Consider the following 22,276-nt stretch of genomic DNA (forward strand, 5'->3'; position numbering starts at 1 on the left):
CTAATAACTGCTTTAAGGAAAAACTACGCTTAATTAAATTAACAATTCTGAAATGGAAACTCAATTTGCAAACTAAGTATTTCTCCTAACCTGAACATGTACAAACCAATATGCATATATACAAAATCACACATGAACCCAAACACACAGTAATGTATAAAAAAATACAGAATGTGAGAGCTGAAAGAGATCTTTTGTCTATAATCTTCACTTTAGTGATGAGGAGTAGAAGGATAAGGCGATTTGCCAAGCTCCAGTAGCAAGCTTATGATAGACACTAAACCCCAAGTTTCTGCATATTTGCAGTGATGTCATAGGCACTCTGTGTGATGCTGGTGAACATTTTAGGTGTGAAATAGTAAGCATAAAATTAGCATTACCTGGGAATCTGTTTAAAATCATTGACAGGCCTGAGAGTTTTCCATACAGCCTGCACCCTAACCTCTGGGAAGAAAATATCCACAATGAAATTTCTACAAGATTAGAGGAAAGAGAGAGGCAACGGGGATTCCATTTCTACCAGGAGTATCCACCTCTGAGAGGAAAATATCCATCTCTGTGGATGTCATCTGCTCTGCAGAAAACCCTTTCCTGGAACTCCCAGGTATTTAAAAAAAGAGTCAGATATTAGAGCTAGAGACAGAAGGCTCACACCCAGTCACCCAGAATCCCTGATCACCAAGAATTAGAACATTTCTGGAAGATGGGCTCTATACATGGAAGAGTTGGGAATCTTTATTTTGAGGCAGAGAAATACGTGGGGAAAACATAAACTCTACTCCCTTAAAATTGAAATGCTCTCATTTTTAAAAACAGCGTTTAACCAGACATTTGTATTTAAGGAAGTGAAAATATTTTCTAAGATGCAGGTCATATGAATCTGTCAATTCCCTTCTGAGTTAGGTCACTCTAAAAAGGGGTTGGCAATGATGCCTGCCTCATCTCAAGGCTATGGGTGAGCGGCAGTTGAACTGATAGATGCAAACACCTCAGAGATGAAAGTTTTTAGTTTGACTGGTCTGCTTAGGTAAGGAGCAAGAATCACTTTCGGGTCTGGAAATAACCTTGTACATAGGACAATCCCATAAAGGGTTGAGAGGGCGGTAGCCATCTCCGTTATTGACAAGGAGGTGGAAGAAGGATGTGAGAACGCTTGTTGCCATGAGTACATGAAGAATAAGTGTAGAAAAGGCAGGAGGGGAGAACTGGGAACATTAAGTGTTGGGTCAAGACTTCTTAGGAACAGGACAAGGGACCATGGCTTGCTCTTTTGACTCTGCTCTTCTTTGAAATCCTTTCACAAGAAACATGAATCTGATATGGACCCTCCTCCTCTTCCTCCTTTTGGACGTAACTGTCTTCACTCCAGCCCTGCCCTTCTCAACACGACATATAGACAACCCCAGGTCGTGGGTCCCTAGAGGACACCACCGATACTGTGATGTGATGATGAGGTGCTGTTGGCTGATCTATAGGAGTAAATGCGAGCCGATCCACACATTCATTCATAGAATCTGACCACCATAGCAGATTTCTGCAGAACTCCACCACTGCCCTGTACCAACAGCCCCTTCATGTGCAGCTGCCACAACAGTACTCATGATGTCAATGTCACTGACTGCTTTGCCAGCACAGGGACCCGACCTCTTCACTGCCACTACCAAAAATAAGAAGGAGTCCACCAGGCCCATGCGAGTGGGCTGCAAGAAGGGGGCATCTGTTCACCTGGATGGCTAGGTTCCCCCTGACACTGCCACCTGAATGACTTGCACCCTGCGCCTTCAAATCTTTGCAGCACTGTCAAGGTCTTCTTTGTAAATGCTTCTTCCCTTGCACGTGGACCCCTCATTTTTCCCAGACACATATAGGCTCCCGCGTCTTTCTTACAGCCTGTTCCCCACCAACCCCACGTCCCCTATCCCTGCCACAGTGTCAGGGCTTTTGGTGGAGGATAAGGCGGCAGTGGTGGGTTGGTGGGAGGGAGCCTGAATTACGGAAATAATTCTCTGGAAAAGACTTGCTCCAACCAAGCTGCTAGACAATCCCCTTCTCCTGGGGCTGATCTTCCCACCAGCTGATATCATAAAACCTCCTGATGGCTGGCGCTACGTGTCCTGGATCATAGGGTCCTTCTGCATTCTGCCAGACGTTCTGTTCCTTTCTCCTCAATGGGCTCCTTCGGAGGGTATTAGGGACGATACCCTGGTGGGAAACCGCTTCCTTTAGGGAACCAAATCCCTGTGGCTCCCGCGGTGTCACCAGAAGAAGCCGCTGCTAGAGAAGTGGGAGGAGAATGGGCAACTCCGCCCCGCCCAGAGCCTCAGTGGTCTCCCAGTTCCCGTGGCCGTTGTATTGGCCGACAGGGGGCGCCGCGCTGCATGCTTCTTGCAGGCCAAGAGTCCAAAACTTCTTGGTTCCCTTTAAGACAGCGTGAGATGGGCTGCGAGTTTCTTGGTTGCTGACAGGGGTAGAGAATAACAGGTGAATAAACAGAAAATCCAGCCAGCATAAATACAGTCTAAATGTTGAAGAACAGATTTCTGAGTCTACCATAACTTTCATGCAGTCCGTCACTTTAGTGTTGAACCTGCCACCTTCAGATTCACACTGCAGCACCTCCGGTAAGAAGGAAAGGAAGTGAATATGCACAGAGGACCTACTTGTGTTATGAGCTTTACAGTTTAGCTCACTAGAAAAGAGTTATTCCTTTCTTGGAAGTAAGGGCCTCAGGCCCTAAAGCTCTACAAGGTCCTAGAGCAGGTGGCAATACCAGCCAGGCTGTGTCCTTCCCTTCAGGGTCATGAGGTCCTCTAGGCCCAGGCATGTCCAGAGGTTCTGTCTGAGAGCCAGGGACCAAAGTAAAAAACCTGGGAAGTTTACGTGGTGTTCTGTTTTACTGTGGCTGAGCTTGCACTCAAGCCATGAGATGGAGTCCTTCCAGTCTTCCTTCACCTTTCCATGGGCAGAGGAGCCTCTCCCCGCTGCTACCTCCAACACAGGCTCAAGAGGAATACTGCCAGGCTACTGCCAATGTTCCCTTAAGGCCCCGGAGCTCTTCAGTCAGCTTGTGGTGAATGCTGCCTGGCCTGGGACTCACCCTTCAGGGAAGTGGATTCCCCTCTGACCCAGGGCAGGTCCAGAAATGCCAGCCAAGAGCCAAGATCTGGAATTGGGGATCCAAGAGCCGGCTTGGTGCTCTACCCCGCTGTAGCTGAGCTGCTATCTAAGCTGTAAGACAGAGTCCCCTTTACTTTTCCCTCTGCTTTTCTCAGGCAGAAGAATTGCCCCTTCATGACTGCCTCAGCTGTGAATATGGTGGGTCTCACCTGAAGCCAGCATATCTCAGAGTCTCACCCAAGGCCCATGGAGTGTACTACTGGGTATTGCTCCTGGTTATTTAGGGCCTGAGGGTTCTTCAGTCAGCAGGTGATGAATCCTGGCAGAACTGGGTCCTTTCCTTCTAGGCAGTGGGTTTTCTTCTGGTGCAGTGTGTGTCTAGAAATGTCCTTCAGGAGTGAGTGCCTGGAATGGCGGCTTCATGACTCTGACTGGTGCCCCATCCTACTGTGGCTGTGCTGATCTTTACGATGTAAGACAAAGTCCTAGTTACTCTGTCCTCTCCTTTCCTCAAGCAGAAGGAAGGAGTTACTTTCATTGCTGTGAGCTGTGCTGCCTGGGGTTGGGGGAGCGGTTGTGCAAGCACTCCCTTAGCTGCCCTGACAAGTGTCACACTAGTGGTGTCCAAGTCCACTGGCTCTGAGCCCAGCACAGCACTGGGACTTGCCTTGTAATTGCAGCTCTTGTGGCCTAGATTGAGTTTCAAATATATTTAGGACCCCAGAGCACTTTAGCCTACTGTGGCAAGGCTTTCCCAAACTCAGGGTCTGACTGCTGGGATAGGCGATTCCCCTTTGGCTAAGGTGGTCTGAATGCTCCTTCTGTGGGTGGGCTGTGACAGGGCAGCACTGAGTTCAATGCAGATTTCCACAATTGCTACACTCTCCCTCCCCCATGCACTCAGATTCTGTCTCAGCTCCATGTGGCGGCTGGTGGGAGATGGGGGAGTGGTGGCCTCAGTGATTCAAAATTGTCTTTCCTAAACTTTTCAGTGCCTCTTTCAGTGATATGAAGTTAAAATAGGTACTATGATTGTTGGCTTCATTTTCATTTCCTATGTAGGTGCTTTTTTGTGTGTAGATAGTTGTTAAATGTGGTGTTTCTGCTGGTATGTGTGGGGGTGCAATCAATGGTCACTTCTATTGGGCCATCCAGCTCAACCCCTTCTCCTTGATTCTTTGGCTATCTGAGGAGTTAAATATATCCAAATTCATTAACCTAAAACAGTTTCTTAAGCGTTTGTTCAGTGTCTTCTGAACCCAAGGGTTACAGCAATGAGACCAAGTCAATTCATACCCCATGATGAGCTTCAGCTAAGCCCTGCACAAATTCTTCCTACATATAAGTGAAGAGTGTTGCTATAGCCTGACAGGTCAGTTGTGTACACTTGGATATCAATAGGGTCAACTGAATAGAAGCCTCATATCAAGACATAAATGCTGGATAATAGGTGTATGTAGCTAGACTCATCTCAGGAATAATGCAAATGGTATCATCGCTTCCTGTGCTTTGGAATTTCCCCACACCGAGATTACTTCCGATGTATATGAAGGCTTCTGAAGCCAGAGTTTGGTAAAAAATGGATCTCAAAGTTGGGCTGGAGACAGATTGTTTCAGAACCACTTGAGGAAATGCTTGAAAATGCAGAATCCTGAGCTCCATGTGCAGACGTTCTGTGTGAGTATATCCAGAATGGAGCCCACGAATCCATAGTGCAAAACTTCCCCCAGGTGATCCCAATGGAAACTACACTAAAGTTTGAAGTTTTTTCAGGTGTGGCACTTACATGCTGGCAGAAAACACTATCCATGAATTTGTGTATAATATTTGATTATGTAGTTTATTATTATCAAAAATTGGTCATTAGTCATTAGGGATTGATTATGAATACCCCAGTGATACAAAATCGATGAACTATGTGCTAGTTTCTACATGTCACTGCTTACCCATAGCTTCCTTTTAAGATTTAAAGAATTTTGTCCTCTTGCTTTTCTGTTTGGCTAGAGGCAGTTGGGGGCATGAGGAAAACTCCTTCCTGTTCCAGAAATACTGAGGAGTGAACTGTTACATTCATACTTACTGAGTATCCTGTCCCTTTAGTTTTTTCACAAGTCAGCTAACCCAGACAGTCTGAGGAACACTAATTCATAAGAATACTTAAAATAACCCCTCAGGCTTTTTTTTTGCTAGTCTTTTGTCCTACCAAATGCAAAGACAGTTTTGAAGGTCAGGCCAAAATAGCTTCCTCACTAAAAATACAATTAGATATTGCTATGGAGACTTACAGGAATAATGATCAAGCAGATGAAACTATGTAAAGTTTTGTACATGATGTAATTATATTTTGTTTATTCAATTAATCAAGTATTCAGAATATTCCCATATAAGCAATCAAGTAACTCACATACATAAACCAAGTAAATCACATATATGCCTCTTTAAAACACACACACACACACACACACACACACACACACATTCATTCCTCATTGCAGACTCATAGATTGCAAAGTGTCTGAGATAGATAGCCGTTTGATGCAAGCCTGTTATTTGGAGATGAGTAGCAGAATATAAGGATAATTTGCTCAGATTCCACATCCAACTTGTAGGCCATCTGCACTGAATCCCCCAGAGATTTGCCCTGAGACTTTTATTGATACAGTCAAGATAATGTAATGGCCCTCTACCACAAACCTAAATATGGGTATGCACTATATTTTGAGAAGTGTGTGTGGTAGAGAAATCGCTCAAGGAAATTGCTGGATCTCAAGAGCTTTGATTGTGGCTGAACATCCAGAGCTTTTGTCCTGTAGTGACATGTCCTGGATCTTTCACACACCTTTCCTGTAATAATGAGGGAATGGACTCGGAGGATTTCAATATCTCCAAGCAGATCAGCTTTCAAAGCACAAGGTTCTTAGAGCTCCTCAGCTAGCAGGTCTCACGCTCTGTCTCACTCTACCTGCTGACTTGGGATAGTCACACTCTTCCTCCGAGGTGAGAAGGGGAGGGACAGACACATGTAATACAGGCCAGTTTAGAGCCTCACTCTGTGACCAGGTGGCTGGACTGGAGAAGGAAGAGAGCAGGAGGTGGAGTGAGGGATAGCTCCATCACTCTCTGATTCCCAGCTGGGGGGTGACGGGTGTTGGGCTCAGGGACCCTCAGCCTTCCAGGTCATCCAGTGCTGCCTTGTTATGGTTCTTTTAGTTTTACTTGATTACTTCTCCTTTGTTTGAATGTTGTAGTAGTAGGGAGTCTGTGGTTAACAAATATATGCATCTTTACGAATATAGATATATGCACATAAGTGCATATGCATATGTAGAATGCATATACATTCATATGGTGAAAATGTAAATTCAGTCATTAAAAAAGGGTATCTAGTGAAAAAGATGTCTTCATTTACCTTTGTTTATCGAGGCTAGGTTTGTATTCCAGGAAGAATAATTATTCAGTTTTTTAGTACTCTTTCTATAATATATATACTGAATCTAAGCATATATGCAGTAGTACATACAAGCATACTCACTTTTCCTCATTTGTATAGATTTCTTCGTATAATTTCTCTATGTCCCCCCTCACTAATATGCTCTATTTAAAAACTAAAATAATAGTGTTTGCTGTGGACTGAATTATGTCCCTTAAAAATTCATATATTGTAGTCCTAACCCCCAGTGTCACTGTATTTGGAGGGAGGGCCTATAAGGATAAACTTAATGTTAAATGACATCATAAAGGTGGAGCCTTGATTCAAGAGGATTAGTATCCTTATAAAAAGAGACACCACCAGCTGGGTTGGTGACTCTCACTTGTTATCCCAGCATTTTGGGCACCTGAGGCAGGAAGATCACTTGAGGCCAAGAGCTCAAGATCATTGTGGGCAACTGGGACAGTTTGCATATTTGCCCCATCCATATGTGATATTGGAATATAATCCCCAGTGTTGGAGGCAGGCTTGGTGGGAAGTGAGTGGATTGTGGGGCTAGATTTCTTGTGAATGGTTTAGCGCCATTACCTTGGTGCTGTTCTCCTGATAGTGAGTGAGTTCTTGTGAGATCTGGTTGTTCAAATTGTGGTACATTCCCCCTTGCTCTCTTGCCCCTGCACCTGCCATGTCAGACCCCTGTTCCCCCTGTGCCTTCCACCATGATTGGAAGCTTCCTGAGGCCTCCCCAGAAGCAGGAACTGCTATGCTTTCTGTAAAGCCTGCAGAACTGAGAGCTAGATTAACCTCCTTTCTTTATAAATTACCCAGTTTCACGTGTTTCTTGGTAGCAATGTGAGAAAGAACTAATACAGGGGCAAACTTCTCATGAATGGTTTAGCACCAAATCCTTGGTGCTGTCCTGGAGATAATGAATGAGTTCTTCTGAGACTGGTCATTTAAAAGTTGTGGCACTTCCCCCTACGACTTCCAACTCTCTCTCTTGCTCTTGCTTTCCCCATGTGAAGTGCCTGTTCCCGCTTCATCTTCCACCACGATTGTAAGCTTCCTGAGGCCTTCCTAGAAGCTGATACCAGGGCTATACTTCCTGAGCATCGTACAGAACCATGAGCCAATTAAACTTCTTTTCTTTATAAATTACCCAATCTCAGGAATTATTTCATAGCAATGAAAGAACAGCCTAATATAGCAATATAGCAAGATCCCATCTCTACAAAACAAAACAAAACAAAAAACAAAAAACAAACAAACAAAAAAACAAGAGACACACCAGAGAGCTTACTCCTTCCTCGCCTATGTGAGGACACAGTGGTGGGGGAACAACTGTCAGCAAGCCAGGAAGGGAGACCTCACTGCAAACTGAACCTGCCAGAACCTTCATCTTGAACTTCCCAGTGTCCAGAGCTGTGATTGTGATATTGTGATTTATAATGAGAAATGCAACTTCTGGGCATGGTGGCTGCAGCCTATATTCCCAGCTACTTGGAAGACTGAGGCAGAAGGATGCCTTGAACCCAGGAGGTGGGGGTACAGTGAGCTATGATGACGCAACTGCACTCCGGCCCGGGTGACCGAGTGAAATCCCATCTCTAAAAAAATATATAGCATATATTTAATGTTCCTGCCTGTTTCCTTACTCAGAGCCCCTAAAACTCTTAGAATTTCTGAATAAGTGTCTAATGAAGTACATTAATGAGACAAGTGGCACCTGTGTAGTCTCAGGAGGGAGCTGGTTGCTAGCAGACCTGAGCAAGTGATTAGAGGGTTAGAACATCCATTCCTACCCCAGTTAACCCCCTGGAAGGGGGATTGAAGGTTGAGATGATCAGCAGTGGTGAATAATTTCATCAGTCACGCCAACGTAGTGACACCTCCATAAACCCCAAGAGGAGAGAGAGAGAGACTTTGGTAAGTTTCTGGATTTGGTGAATGATATGGTTTGGCTCTGTGTCCCCACCCAAATCTCATGTCAAATTGTAATTACTAATGTTGGGGGAGGTACCTGGTGGGAGGTAATTGGATCATGGGGGCGGATTTCCCCCTTGCTGTTCTCGTGATAGTGAGTAAGTTCTCACGAGATCCGGTTGTTTAAAAGTGTAGAGCACTTCCCCCTTCACTCTTTCCTGCTGCTATGTGAAGATGTGCTTGCTTTCCCTTCACCCTCTGCTATGATTATAAGTTTCCTGAGCTCCCCTCAGCCATGCTTCCTGTGCAGACTGCAGAACTGCGAGTCAATTAAACTTCTTTCTTCATCAATTATCCAGTCTCAGGTAGTTTTTTTTGTTTTGTTTTGTTTTGTTTTTTTTGAGATGGAGTTTCACTCTTTTTGCCCAGGCTGGAGAGAAATGGCATGTTATTGGCTCACTGCAAACTCCGCCTCCCGGGTTCAAGTGATTCTCCTCCCTCAGCCTCCTAAGTAACTGGGATTACAGGCCTGTGCCACCATACCCAGCTAATTTTGTATTTTTAGTAGAGTCAGGGTTTCACCATGTTGGCAAGGCTGGGCTCAAACTCCTGACCTTAGGATCTGCCCGCGTTGGTCTCCCGAAGTGCTGGGATTACAGGCATGAGCCACCATACCCAGCCCCAGGTAGTTCTTTATAGCAGTGTGAGAACAAATGAATACAGTACACAAGAACATATCCCTGTGCTGGGAGGGTGGCACACCCCAATTCCACAGGGATAGAAGATCCTGCACTTAGGACCCTTCCAAGCCTTGCCCCATTATCTCCCTGTCTGTACCTTTAGTATATCCTTTATGATAGATGTGTAAACCTAAGTAAAGTGTTTCCCTGGGCTCTGTGAGCCATTCTAGCAAATGATCAAATGGAGGAGGAAGTCATTGGATCCTTCAAACTATAGTTCATTGGTCAAAAGCACAGATAATGATCTACTACTTGAGACTGACAGTCTTGTGGGACCAAGCCCTTAACCTGTGGGGTCTGCATTCACTCCAGTTAGTGTCACAATCGAATTGAATTGTAGGATACCCAGCTGGAATCGGTTGCTGCAAGAAAGCACCCTCCCACATTTGGTGGCCAGAAGTGTGAGTGTGAGTATGGAGGAGAAGAGCTGATGTTTCTTCAACTGGGAGAAAGAAATTTCTGTTGTTTTGGAATACTCATTTGTGGTATTTTGTTATAGCAGCCTGGGTAGATTCTTACAGTGGCCTACACCATTCTTCTTTCTCATTAACAATATTTTGGTAATATTCCATGCCAGCAGCAAGAGATTAACCGTACTTTTTTTTGCATTAAAAATACTGCATAAAATTCCCTTGTAAAGATATACAATCCTATTTTACCAGTTCTGCAGGATATATTATTTGTTTCTAAATTTACTATTTTAAACAATTCTGAACAGTATATTCTGAATGAAAGACCGACACTGAACCCCATATATTTGCTATTGCATTGTGGTTAACAAGTCACGCATGTCCTATCCATGTTCCTAGGATCTGCTGTACTGAAGCTCCTGCACATCTGTGAAGTGTGGGAGCTGTGGGTGAAAACAGTAAATCCTTCCAGTTGCCCGTGTGTGTCACTTAACCAAAGAATTGTGGGAAAGTAAAAGTTGTCACCACAAAATAGCTACTGTAGTGGGAGAATGTCTCTGTCATTTTCTGTGTAATGAAACATCTGGTAATATCTGTGCACTGAGATTCACAGTTATTGGGTTAGACTAAAATCTTTAACACCAGAAAGGGTGAACTTAATACCTATTTTTATATGTGGAGGAAGAACATGGGCAGTGGGAAGGGTAACTGACTTTTTTTCATTTTCATTTTTAGTCTCTTTGTCTTTGAGATAACTACTTATTACCAAAGGATTTTGGCAAATTTTTCTCTCATTTGTAAAAAAGTAAATGAAGAATCCTTCCTTTCTCATTCTTAGCTGTGGCCTGATTCTTGGCTCCACTCCAGGTGAACGTGATGTCACAAAGAAAATGAATCTCTGGTGAATTGAGAGGTGCACTGACCTGATGAATGTATGTGGGTTCTGGCTGGTGGTGCCATTTTGGTAACATCTTCTGGTGCACCTGGGAAACCATAGGTCATCATGATGTTGAGTTTTATATTTCAAGTTGCCTGAGCCTGTGGGTGCCCAGATTAACATTATTTCTGGCTGTGTCTCTGAGGGTATTTCCATAAGACTAGCAGTTGAATTGGTTGATTAAGTAAAGTAGGTTGCATTTCCAGTGTGGATGGGGCTCATCCAATCTATTGACGGCCAGAATAGATTGAAAAGTAGAGAAAGGCGGAATTCATAACTTTTTCTTGCCTCACTTCTTAAGCTAGGACATCTTATGTCATCTTCCTGTAGTTGGGTTGACATTTACATCATCAGCTTCCATGGTTTTTTGGCATCGGGACTCGAACCGAATTATCCCACCAGCTTTCCTGGGTCTGCCAGCTTGCAGAGGGCAGATTGTGGAACTTCACAGACTCCATAATTGCGTGAGCAAGTTTCTCATGATAAATCCTTCTGTATCTATATTTCTATCTATCTGTGTCTACCTAAGTCTTTTATGTTTCTCTTGATGATCCTGACTAATACAGTCATATTTTCTAACTCAGTGGGGATGTGTGATAAGCATGTATTGTGCTCAGTTTCCCAGATATTCATTTGGGTAACCTGGCTGGCCCTATATTCTACATTATCTCACATCAGCCAATTTTACATCCAAAATAACTTTGAATAATGAGAATTTTGAAGTAGTCAACTGATCTTTTGAAATCACTATAGGTCAGAACTGAGACAAAAGTGACAACTCTGTCATAATTCTACGTGCATTTTAAGACAAACATTTATTAACCAAAATCAAGTTTTAGTTTAAAAACAAGGCTGTTTTTCAGAGGTAATTTGAAATAGAGATGTAGACAGAGTTTCTATGCTCCTATCCTTACTAATTGCCTCACTCCCTTATGTAATTGGAGTGGAAACAGCTCATAAAATGTGAGTATCAGCTGTGCTCAGTGGTGTGTATTTATATTCTCAACAACTGGCATGGCTAAGGCGAGAGCATTGCTTTAGTCTAGAACTTCAAGTCCAGCCTGAGCAACATAGGGAGACTTCATCTCTAAAAATGAACCAAGAGGCTGGGCGTGATGGCTCATGTCTATAATACTAGCCCTTTGGGAGGCTGAGGTGGGCGGATCACCTGAGGTCAGGAGTTTGTAGACCAACCTGGCCAACATGGCGAAACCCTGTATCTACTAGTAATACAAAAATTAGCTCCAGAGGTTGAGGCAGGAGAATTGCTTGAACCTGGGAGGCAGAGGCTGCAGTGAGCCAAAATTGCACCACTGCACTCCAGTCCTGGCAAAAAAATAAAATAAAATAAAATAAAATGAACTAAGAAACAAACAAAAAGTCAATATCAGGCAAAATTGATTACAATATTTAGCCTAGATCCCTCTCCTCTTCTCTCTTCTGCCCTGACAATGAGGTCTTCTTCCTTCTCTTCTGGAAAGTCAATTCACGGACATCTTGAAAGACAAAGCCTGTTGTTTTTTCATTAAAATACTTGATCTACTTGGATATCCTTGAACATTGCAGGCTACTCTGCTGGTGGGGTCTCATATTCTTGAATCCCAAGTGTAGTCATAATCTCTGCAAGTGTGTCTCCCCAAGGTTGATGATTTGCCTCCTTGACCTTCCATTTAACCCTACCTAAGGACATCTGCCCTGATATGTTCCCAATTATTAAAAAGTGAAAGCAATAGCATTGTGAATTAACCTTCCTTCTGTGCTGGACTTTACAGAATGTGTTAGAGCTGGTAGCTGAAAAAACTAGGGCTTGTTTCCCTGGTGAGTAACAAAGACTCTCTATGAAAACGTACATTTTGATAAATAAAAGTTTTGTTACTTGGTTCAAGTAAGAAGGCCACTGGGAGTATTCTCCAAAGCAGTGTCTTTCTGAGGGAAAGTGAGAAGAACGTTCTATGTGGTGATGGAGAGGGCAGAGGGTGTATCATCACTTGTAGAGGAGGAGTCCCAGTTGCCCAGACACAGTGAGTGATTCTGCCAGCACATAGTTCACATGTTGGCTAATGAGGCTATAGCTCCTCCTTGGGTGGAGACTTTAGCATGGTAATGAGGAATGTTCATCCTAATTTGTCTGTAAGTTGCTGGGTTATGCCAGGAGCTGGTTCCCACCAGCAAGCTTGTAAAACAGGCTGATTGCTCAAGTTGGTTAAATTCTTACAATCCCTGGAGACCCTCCCTGCTGGCTTACAGAACAATTAACTGCATTTACTCCTGCAAGACTTCCTGGAGATTTGATATTAAGAGAATTTTATAAAATCAGACATGGGAGGTTCAAGGAAGAGAAGTGGACTCCAAGGATCACGTCTTTGGAACATGCTGACGTGACTACTTAACTTCTCTAATGGTAGTCTCTGTGGTGCTGGCCTTGGGTCCAGGGCAATCAGAAAATCTTGGATGTCTACTGCAGAAGGGCAGTGAGTCCAGCCAGGGTTTCCTGATGGTCAAGCACAGAATCCTCCTCAGTCTTGTTTGAATCGTCTCACGCCCTGGGAGAGGGGAGCTGCCTCTGACCTCAGCCCAGTCATCAGCATGGGGATGGCAGGAAGATGATGTGGAAGGCATGGAGGGGCTGGTGAGAGGCCATGGCAACAGGGAGGGGAATAGCATGGGGCTGCACCATGAGAGGATGATGGTGAGATTCACTGAGATTGGAAGACTCTTGTTTCCCTCTGCCTCAACCTGTGGTCCTTCACTGGGACCTTGCTTCCACTCTTGTCTCCTAAATAGTTGTGTTCTGCACAGCAGCTGGACAGACCTTTAGGCAACGTTATTCTTGCATGTAACATGCTCGATTTGTGCCCCATGAGGAACTTACTTTATTCTTCCATCTTCACAAGCATGAAGGGTCTGAACCTCATTAACTCCTATCATTAACACTCATGGCTATGATGATCTTGTCCTGACCAAACAACTTTTGTGCTTCTAACATGCCAAACCTCTATTCATTCAGGACCATTTTTTAAAAATGAAAATGTTTTATTACATTAAGAAATAAATACATACAAAGATGCAAATAGTTGTACTCATTTTCTTGCAGATGTTTTAATCAACTTATTGTAAACACTGAACTGAAGTCTACTTATAGCCTTGATATTTGTGAGGAATTTTGAAGTCTCCTCTTTGCTGGGATGATTCTCCACCTGGTGTCTGTATGACTGGCTGCTTTTCCTCCTGTTTAGATTTCATTCTCTGAAGTGGGTCTTTCCTGGTCACACTCTGCTCTGTCACTTCTGTGGCACATACAGAGCTTCTATATTGTGTCGCTCTGTGTAGTTTTCTGCTTACTATGCTGTGTATTTTTCCTCCTGACACTTAGCAAAATTTTGTATGCTTAGAACAATTTTGTATGTTTATTTTTATCCTTGTATAATGTGGCCCCAAAAGAGCAGTGACCTGTCTTGGTTTGCGTTGCATCATCACTCCCTCAAACTGTGCCTGGAGCAAGGTATCTACTCAGTAGATGTCTGCTGGATGAATGAATGAGCAAAGGATGAATGACAAGAGAGGAGATGAAGTAACAAGGTGGAGAGGGCGTGGGGGCAGGTGGGGACTGATCCCTCTATCCTACGGTTTTAGAGACGAGGCATCCCTGACTGAGAAGACACCTGTGATCTGGTACCTGAAGCGAGGAAGGTCCACTCCATCTCTCTTCACAGGAAACGTGGCTCCAGCTTTCAGAGTCCCACCTTCTCCTTCTGCTACTTGGAGGTTGTGGGAAGAGTGCACTCACTTCCTAATATGCCCTATTTTACCTAGAGTCAGTGGATTCTGTTGAGCACCAGGATTCCGTGAAATCCGTGTCCCTGTGCAAACTTTTAAGTTCACAGCCCTGCCCCACCCTTGGAGAAGCAAGATCTCAATAGCTTCTCCAGAGGAGAGACTTCAATACAGCTGCTGTCTGATGCCAATGAGAGCTACTATTACTGACATGGAGTCATCTGAGGAATGGAAATTGCTATTTCTGAGGTTCTGGAAGAGGAGCAGAAATATAGAAGTCAGAACTCTCAGACTGAAGGACCAAGGTGCAGATCTGATGGCATTGTATCTCTGTTGTATGGCCAAGAGTCAGGCCATTCAAAAAGACCCACTCTGTCCCCGGCACAATCGCTTGAATGCTGCACCTGTCCACAGCTTGCAAGAAAGGGCTTCCGCTTCCTGTTTCTCATGGATTCCTGAGTGAAGCTCTGTAATGGAGTCCAGGGCAAGGGCTCTCATTACCCATTTCTTCTCTCTCTGCGTCTACAAATCCCTAATTCTTGAGGCTGTGCCCCACCTGACAGGTGTTGAATGAACCCTTTGACTCACCTTTGGAGACAACTGTGGAGGGCAGAACGGGCAGGAGCCAATTCACCTTCATGAGTGATCCCACTCCCCAGTCTCCCTCGTTCCCCTTCCCCTTCCCAGGTGACCAGCTACTCCCTATCTCCAGGACATGGAAGTTTTGGGAATGATGCGCACCTCTCCTTCAGGCAGTATTTATTACAATCTGTCCATATTGCTGTCTGAACAATTTATCTCATTCCATATTTGACTCAAACCATGGATCCACCTCTAGTACGATTGCTAATAGCTGGAGATTTGATGTGCCCATTTAAAGGAAATAGCTCTGAGGCTAAACTTTTTATCTTGGTTTCACCATATTTACAGCGTTCTTGACTTTTTCTACTTTCTTTTTTTTTGTTTTCTATCTCAGTGTTCAATTCTATCAAAATTTATCATTCATAAATCATAATCAAACATGTACATTTTCAGCTTATTCCCTGCAGCCCCTATATCTCTTAGGATAGAAATCATGTCAATAAAAACCAGACTTAGACCATAAAGTGTCAAATGGGACCTCAGCACCAAATTGAGCTAAATTCTGGAATACAGCTAAAACAAGTGGAGAGGTATACTGAAGTTATAGGTTGGTGTGGGGGGAGGGGTCACTGGATGCAAAATTACCTAGAAGAGCTATCAAGGCTAGGGAGACCAATGCTAAGTCGACTCAATTGGATTTTCTTTTTTTTTGAAGGCAGGCCAGGAATCAGGTATCACAAGGAGGATGATGGGGGAATTAAGGAATTTGGCCAGATATTGAGGGTGAATATTAATGATAAACCAGGTTAGGAAGACTTCTGTTAAACCTGACCCTAGGTTGGGCACTGGTGGCTCATGCCTATAATCCTAGCACTTTGGGAGGCTGAGGCAGGCGGATTGCCTGAGGTCAGGAGTTCAAGACTAGCCTGGCCAACATGGTGAAACCCCATCTCTACTAACATTGCAAAAATTGGCCAGGCATGGTGGTGCATGACTGTAACCCCAGCTACTCAGGAAGCTGAGGCAGGAGAATCGCTTGAACCCGGGAGGCAGAGTTTGCAATGAGCCGAGATTGTGCCACTGCACTCCAGCCTGGGTGATAGAGCGAGACTCTCTCTCAAAAAATGAATAAATATAAATATAAATGTAAATATAAATACAAACCTGACTCTACAAGGAAGGACTAGGAAACCCAACAGAATGACCTACTTGTGAAGAGGCCAGGGGAGATGACTAAATTTGGTCAAGGGAAGAGTCTTCAACAGTTGGTGGGTATCAGTTGAGACCTCGGCTTCTCAGCCTAAAGCAGGGAGAGGGATAAGTCTGTGCTGCTTCATGACAGAAAGAGTCTCTTATCCTCAAATCTCTCCATTTCCCACAAGTCTCGGGTTGGAGGAAGGAAAAATATCTAGAGTAGATTGTCACTAAATGACAGCAGAGTGGCCGATGAAGACACACAGACACTTCCAGATGAATTTGCAAAGCAGTTTATTGCAGGCTTCACAAGGCACTTCAGCTCAGGAAAGCGGAAGGGGTATAGAGACTGATGAGGACAGATGCAGACACCCAGAGTACATGGAGGGATGGGATCTTGGCTATGATTGAGGAGCTTGGCAGATGAGTGATGACGAGGAGTGCCAGTACAGGAGCTTAGGTGATGGTATCCAGGTGAACTGGAACCACTGGATACTGTGGAGGGTCCCGTCGTTGATCCCTGTTGTCACATGCAACTATATAGAACATGTTTGCTGGTGTCTGCGCATACCTGCAGTTTCAAATACTCTGTGGACTTGGAGTTGTGAGGCTACAGTATATTAAAGGCACCTGGACTCCACTATGATGACAATTGTTGAGAGTTCTGTTATGAGGGCAGGTTATAGTTGGGTTACCACAAACATTAACTACATTAGCAAAAGTTGCAAGAAGAAAAGTATTTTGGTTTTTGCATCGCCGTTGATAATTGTTAATTACCCACATTGCATTGGTGCATTAGAGCTGGTTCCTACTGATGGACGTCAAACCCCTGAGCCCAGGTAAACTGTGGAGGTTTGACATGGAGTGAGCCCTCCACAGCCAGAAGCCCCAACAGAAGAAGCAGACAAATTTGGGAAGTGAACAGTTTTGGAACCATGTTTCCTGTGAGAAAAGAAGAGAAGTAACTACTCCCCAATTCTGTCTCTGTTGTGACACACACCATAGTGTCTCACCCCACAGGCCGATCTGCTGCCACTCTTGGGTCCCATTTCCTGTTCCTTCCTGTCCCCAAAGTGTGCAACGTCTCCTAAGCACTAACGTCAGCTCCCTTCTCCCTCAGTTGCTGCCCTGTCGCTGCCCCTTCTGTCCCAGCTCTGGGGATTGCTGACTTACCCAGTCACTGCGCTGTGGCTCCTGTGAGAACTGATCCAGCTGGTTGTTCTGGGGTTCAGGGGCAGCTGGTCTCCCCTACTTGGAACTGTTTAAATAAAGCATCTCTTGGTGGGTTGGGCCAGCAGAGCGCAGAGGGAGGGTCTGGCTCTTGGCCATGCAGAAACCCACAGATTGACACATGGTCCACTTGTGCAATCAGCCTTTTTATTTGATGACTTGGCTGAGCAACGGATACCCAAGGACAGCCCTGCTGCTCTTTCTGCTATACGGACTCTAATTCCAAGTCATCCGGTGTTAGACAGAGTTTTGCCGGTGGGATCTGGACTCTGGATGAAAACTATATGCTGCCTGCAGAATGGCCACAGATTTTATAACTGTCCTCTGGCAGGCCCCTAAATGACCAAAGAACATGAAGGCAGGCATAGTAGTTAGAACAAATAGAGCCACAGAGATCTGTTTGCCCAGGAGGAACCTAGCTTCCCTTTCATTTTTAGTAATATCTTTGGTTCTCTCTCACACAAATGCTCTCCATCTCATCCACCACTCTTGCTGGAAACTTGAGCTATTAATTTCTTGGGGCATGAGATTCTGTAGATAATTAAAACAATCTGCTCCACATACTTGAGGGATTTTTTCCCTTTACTCCTCTTGCATTGGATCCACTTTCTCTTAAGTCTGGCCCTGATTATTGCTTCCACTTTGTGTAAAGTTACACAACCTAAAAACACACCGAGGACAGTTGTAAAATCTGGCAGAGAATGAATGAACATTTGGTGTCATGAAAGATTCCAACCTAGCACTCGGTATTCCTGTGATCTTTTCAGCCTATGGTATTTTCTACAAAACAGTGTGTTCTGGGGTTGTCATTCATCTTCCTGGTAGGTTTCATTTTGTGATATTAACAAGAAAATGGTTCTGTATTTACAAATGAACATTTAAGGACAGAGCACTGTATTCCTGAAAGTATAGAGGTCAAGTGTACAGTTTGATACACAAAGCATACATTTATTCTTGGCCCTCAGAGACATACAGGAAAGTAATTGTAGACGCATAATTGTATTACAGTATGATAGAGATAATAGCATTTGTGTGAACTTGGTTTCATGGGGACGCCGAGGGTGAAGGAAATCACTTCACTTGAGGGACAAGGAAGACTTCAAAAAAAAAAGTTTCATTTTAGCAGGGTCCTAAAGGAAAAGTAGGGTGTTTTCAGGGACTTTAGGGAAGAGATGAGCATTCTGGGCACAGGGGATGATGTGGGGAAATTGTACAGAGGTGGGAAGTGAATTGCAGGGGTAAGACCTAGGTACAAAGAGATGTTAAATCTCTGGTCTAGCTTCTAGATTAGAAAATGGAAATCAGACCTTTAAATGATATCATATACCATCCAATTTTCCTGTCATTTAGAAATGCAATAATTTTATCACTGGAGTCCTTAGGTAAATGTGGACACAATGGCCATCCGGTGAGGATTCAATGCGCAGCTAATAGTACTCTGCCTTGAAGTCCTCTTCTGGCCAATATTCATTAGCAGCTTTATCATGAAGCAAATTCTTTTTTCATGTATATTGTGTGGAGATCATTTTTGCAGGTGATGAGAATTCTACGTGCATGATACGTAGAGTATCCCCTCTGTGATGCTGACAGGCACACTGGGTAGAAAGACTTGCACTCAAGTGTCTATAGTATGAGGCAAAAGACATAGACTGCAGCCCCAGGGCAGGTACTTGGCTAAACAGTGCCTCTTTTCAGCATATACAGTGTTATTTATAATGTTTGGTTTGGAAGATAAAGTTTGACATTGGAATAGTTCACTAAAATTTTTCATTACTGTCTTATCTTTAAAAATCACATGATGTTGGTTGGTGCACTGTGTCTCCATTGCTGTGTGGTATCAATTAGAGCTGAGTAAAGCTGCCTCTGTGGAAGGGGCTCTAGCTCAGGGCTGTTCTCTGACTCCATCTCTGCCTCCTGACTTACATCCTGTCTGTTCAGTAATGACACCTGCCTGGCTTCTGGAGACATCTGTGATTATGACGCATCAGACTTGTTGCAGTGTCTTAAGAAATAACTCAGGCCATAACCTGCCCAATTTGCAACCATATTCATCCTTTAAAATTGTGGGAGTTTTTTTTATTTGTTTGTTTGTCTTTGATATGGAGTCTTGCTCTTGTGGCCCAGGCTGGAGTACAGTGGCACGATCTCGGCTCACTGCAACCTCTGCCTCCCGAGTTCAAGTGATTCTCCTGCCTCAGCATCCTGAGTAGCTGGGATTACAGGCATCTGCCACAACATCCGGCTAATTTTCAGATCGTTAGTAGAGATGTGGTTTCACCATGTTGGCGAGGCTGGTCTCAAACTCCTGACCTCAGGTGATCTGCCCCACTTGGCCTCCCAAAGTGATGGGATTACAGGTGTGAGACACTGCTCTTGATCACTAAAATTGTATTCAGAACATGCTCGTAAGATTTTTCTGATTCTCCCTTGTATAGATTTCCTGTGTACATTTCTAACTACCTTCATTTATCTGCAGAACTAGTACACATGATCTACTTTGATATTTATGACCTTTGGGAGAAGATGTTTTATATGAAGCAGAAATAAAGTATAAGCCAACATTAAACAAAATTCTCTGTAACTTCAGCATGATCTTTTGTCTTTTTTTAAAAAATTATTATTATACTTTAAGTTTTAGGGTGCATGTGCACAATGTGCAGGTTAGTTACATATGTATACATGTGCCATGCTGGTGTGCTGCACCCATTAACTCGTCATTTAGCATTAGGTATATCTCCTAATGCTATCCCTCCCCCACCCCCCCACCCCACAACAGTCCCCAGAGTGTGATGTTCCCCTTCCTGTGTCCATGTGTTCTCATTGTTCAGTTCCCATCTATGAGTGAGAACATGCGGTGTTTGGTTTTTTGTCCTTGCAATAGTTTACTGAGAATGATGATTTCCAATTTCATCCATGTTCCTACAAAGGACATGAACTCATCATTTTTTATGGCTGCATAGTATTCCATGGTGTATATGTGCCACATTTTCTTAATCCAGTCTATCATTGTTGGATATTTGGGTTGGTTCCAAGTCTTTGTTATTGTGAATAATGCCACAATAAACATAAGTGTGCATGTGTCTTTATAGCAGCATGATTTATAGTCCTTTGGGTATATACCCAGTAATGGGATGGCTGGGTCAAATGGTATTTCTAGTTCTAGATCCCTGAGGAATGGCCACACTGACTTCCACAATGGTTGAACTAGTTTACAGTCCCACCAACAGTGTAAAACTGTTCCTATTTCTCCACATCCTCTCCAGCACCTGTTGTTTCCTGACTTTTTAATGATTGCCATTCTAACTGGTGTGAGATGGTATCTCATTGTGGTTTTGATTTGCATTTCTCTGATGGCCAGTGATGATGAGCATTTTTTCATGTGTCTGTTGGCTGCATAAATGTCTTATTTTGAGAAGTGTCTGTTCATATCCTTTGCCCACTTTTTGATGGGGTTGTTTGTTTCTCTCTTGTAAATTTGTTTGAGTTCATTGTAGATTCTGGATATTAGCCCTTTGTCAGATGAGTAGGTTGCGAAAATTTTCTCCCATTTTGTAGGTTGCCTGTTGACTCTGATGGTAGTTTCTTTTGATGTGTGGAAGCTCTTTAGTTTAATTAGATCCCATTTGTCAATTTTGGCTTTTGTTGCCATTGCTTTTGGTGTTTTAGACATGAAGACCTTGCCCATGCCTATGTCCTGAATGGTAATGCCTAGGTTTTCTTCTAGGGTTTTTATGGTTTTAGGTCTAACGTTTAAGTCTTTAACCCATCTTGAATTAATTTTTGTATAAGGTGTAAGGAAGGGATCCAGTTTCAGCCTTCTACCTATGGCTAGCCAGTTTTCCCAGCACCATTTATTAAATAGGGTATCCTTTCCCCATTGCTTGTTTTTCTCAGGTTTGTCAAAGATCAGATAGTTGTAGATATGCGGCGTTATTTCTGAGGGCTCTGTTCTGTTCCATTGATCTATATCTCTGTTTTGGTACCAGTACCATGCTGTTTTGGTTACTGTAGGCTTGTAGTATAGTTTGAAGTCAGGTAGCATGATGCCTCCAGCTTTGTTCTTTTGGCTTAGGATTGACTTGGCGATGCGGGCTCTCTTTTGGTTCCATATGAACTTTAAAGTATTTTTTTCCAATTCTGTGAAGAAAGTCATTGGCAGCTTGATGAGGATGGCATTGAATCTATAAATTACCTTGGGCAGTATGGCCATTTTCACGATATTGATTCTTCCTATCCATGAGCATGGAATGTTCTTCCATTTCTTTGTATCCTCTTTTATTTCATTGAGCAGCGGTTTGTAGTTCTCCTTGAAGAGGTCCTTCACATCCCTTGTAAGTTGGATTCCTAAGTATTTTATTCTCTTTGAAGCAATTGTGAATGGGAGTTCACTCATGATTTGGCTCTCTGTTTGTCTGTTATTGGTGTATAAGAATGCTTGTGATTTTTGTACATTGATTTTGTATCCTGAGACTTTGCTGAAGTTGCTTATCAGCTTAAGGAGATTTTGGGCTGAGACAATGGGGTTTTCTAGATATACAATCATGTCGTCTGCAAACAGGGACAATTTGACTTCCTCTTTTCCTAATTGAATACCCTTTATTTCCTTCTCCTGCCTAATTGCCCTGGCCAGAACTTGCAACAATATGTTGAATAGGAGTGGTGAGAGAGGGCATCCATGTCTTGTGCCAGTTTTCAAAGGGAATGCTTCCAGTCTTTGCCCATTCAGTATGATATTGGCTGTGGGTTTGTCATAGATAGCTCTTATTATTTTGAGATATGTCCCATCAATACCTAATTTATTGAGAATTTTTAGCATGAAGTGTTGTTGAATTTTGTCAAAGGCCTTTTCTGCATCTATTGAGATAATCATGTGGTTTTTGTCTTTGGTTCTGTTTATATGCTGGATTACATTTATTGATTTGTGTATATTGAACCAGCC

At 43.5% G+C, this 22,276-nt stretch overlaps 1 protein-coding gene, 1 long non-coding RNA gene and 1 pseudogene across 2 annotated transcripts in view; 2 read left to right on the forward strand and 1 right to left on the reverse strand.

Annotated features, from left to right (window-relative positions):
- RNASE1 (ribonuclease A family member 1, pancreatic) overlaps positions 1–22,276 on the forward strand; it is a 249,634-nt gene that overhangs the window by 100,541 nt on the left and 126,817 nt on the right. The gene's annotated exons all lie outside the window — the stretch shown is intronic.
- The window catches only part of LOC134757178 (uncharacterized), a 65,834-nt gene continuing 43,950 nt past the window's right edge, over positions 393–22,276 (forward strand). Inside the window, exon 1 of the long non-coding RNA XR_010130874.1 lies at positions 393–604. This is a non-coding gene — a long non-coding RNA (uncharacterized lncRNA). The remainder of the gene's footprint in view (positions 605–22,276) is intronic.
- Positions 16,417–17,391, reverse strand: LOC109023170 (non-secretory ribonuclease-like; annotated as a pseudogene).

This window comes from Gorilla gorilla, chromosome 15 (genome assembly GCF_029281585.2).
Source record: "Gorilla gorilla gorilla isolate KB3781 chromosome 15, NHGRI_mGorGor1-v2.1_pri, whole genome shotgun sequence".
Classification (NCBI taxonomy): Eukaryota; Metazoa; Chordata; class Mammalia; order Primates; family Hominidae; genus Gorilla; species Gorilla gorilla.